Genomic DNA, 2,311 nt, shown 5'->3' with positions numbered 1-2,311 from the left:
CCTCTATTTCCCAAGATTTAAAGCAAGAAGAAATTCACATTTTCTCAGACCAAGAGGTACATATTAGAGGAAAAAAAGCTGGCAGCAAAGAATCCTTAGAAGTCTGAAGAGGAATCATCCACACTGCATAGCCAAGAGAAGACACAAAGGACATTTTACAGTGATTGGCTAGACTCAAAGGACACAAGGCCTCCCCTACAAATCCATCAGAGCCAGAACACCTGAAGTTCAGAAGCAGAACTGGCACAAAAATCTGAGATGTTGAAATAGAGTGTTTGCTGATATCTATGGAGCATGTGTTCATGTTTCAGGATCAGCCCAACTGCCAGACCACTTCCTTCCAGGAACGTGGTCAGCAAAGCATCAACAGGATCTTATGGCATTTTGGAGGACCTATGCTGTCCTTCTGCCCCAAATGTTAATATCAGCGGTCACATAATGCCTATTGGCTTGTACGATTCCCATATGATTTCATAAGTGCTGTTTCGTGCATATAAAAATTATAAAATCCATCTAAACTGTTCAAGTTAAGTTTTGTAGATCCATCAGACTGAAATAAATTTCAAAAAAACAAAAATTCTATGCTATACTCGTTTTCTGAAGGAAATTATGGAATAACACAAGTCTCTAACATTGCAGTGATTTTTATTTTTTTAAGTTTTAAATATTTTATTTATTTATTTTAACATCTTTATTGGAGTATAATTGCTTTACAATGGTGTGTTAGTTTCTGCTTTATAAAAAAGTGAATCAGCTATACATATATCCCCATATCTCCTCCCTCTTGCGTCTCCCTCCTACCCTCCCTATCCCACCCCTCTAAGTAGTTACAAAACACGGAGCTGATCTCCCTGTGCCGTGCAGCTGCTTCCCACTAGCTATTTATTTTACTGTAGTGATTTTTAAGGAAATCACTTTCTCTTCATATTTTAAGCAAATTTTAATCAGATGAAATTATCTTTACAATTGTTATTATTATATAATTTTAACTGCCATTTTAACTAAAAAACAATGTTTGTGTTAACTGCCATTAAATTAGGCTTTGGCCGTCAACACAGCACTAAACTAAATGAAGAGTAAATATCTGGTTAATTTGATCAGTGTAGATGGCTTTATTATGCACTGGTCATCAACATTAATCAATTTACAGAACGACTGCCAATCTCTGTAAACAATATGCATACTTTATTGCTGGTATACAAAGGCAGGTTACCATAAAATTACACATCCTCATCTTCTGACTGGAGCACTGTAGCCCCATACATGTGCCACGGTATCACAGTATTGTATTTCCATGGTATTATGGTGCCCCTTTAAACGCCACTGCAGTGCATTCTCACTGGCTCCTCCTCTTCAGCCACAAACATTCCTCAGGAAGCATGCCAAGGGCAAACAGCACGCCAGGGGACCCAGGTACAGGAATGATTTCCTCAGGTATAGTTCCAAAGAGCAGGCCCAGAGATTAGACAGAGGTTCAGAGGGAGGCCAAGGCCTTGTACTGAACCAATGCTCATACTCTACATTAGCATGCCCCTTTGTCACTTTTCAAGTGATCAAAAGTATATACATCTGCCTACTCGGCCCCTTCGTGCCACGGCATATCTATTATATGGGAGACTTCTACTCAGCAATAATTCCTAACACTCCATGTGATCTTGATCAGAATCTTCTACAGCAAGTCTCCCATTATTATCACCCTCCCCTAATTTTACATCTGACTTAGGACATAGTTGTTCTATTCCATTTAGGAATTCCCTTACAGGGCTGACTACAGTCTGGCAAGGTTACAGATGATTTACATACATATTTTGTTTGGCCTATATTATATGACCCACTCAGAGTTTTTAAGTACTTCGAATTACTTACAATTAAATAATAAAAAACTCTAGATTACCAACTTATCTTAAAAAACTGTAAGAGTAATAGTGGGCCTGAATTTCTCATGGTAATTAATTAGTGCCGCCCCTTCACACAAATTTTGAGCTCTCCACATTGCCACAATCCTCACCACTCCCTATTATCTACAATATACCACTTTTCTCAGTCAGGATCCCTGCCTGACTCCTATGAACATCTGTGTTTGCAAATCCTTTTGTAAAAATGAGTAATGTGATTATAATTAGCTGTCTAAAGAAGCAAGCCACAAAAGCAGATGCAAGATTTGCAGTGTTATGATGAACATGATAATATGATGGCTACCACAGCCAAAATTCCCCTCAGGGAAAGCAGAATGAAGCAATTCCTTACATAGGTCACCATGGTTTTAACACAGGATCTCATTCACATCCTGGCTACAAGTGATTGTATACCA

This window comes from Lagenorhynchus albirostris, chromosome 5 (genome assembly GCF_949774975.1).
Source record: "Lagenorhynchus albirostris chromosome 5, mLagAlb1.1, whole genome shotgun sequence".
Lineage (NCBI taxonomy): Eukaryota > Metazoa > Chordata > Mammalia > Artiodactyla > Delphinidae > Lagenorhynchus > Lagenorhynchus albirostris.
This window is presented reverse-complemented; position numbering follows the sequence as displayed.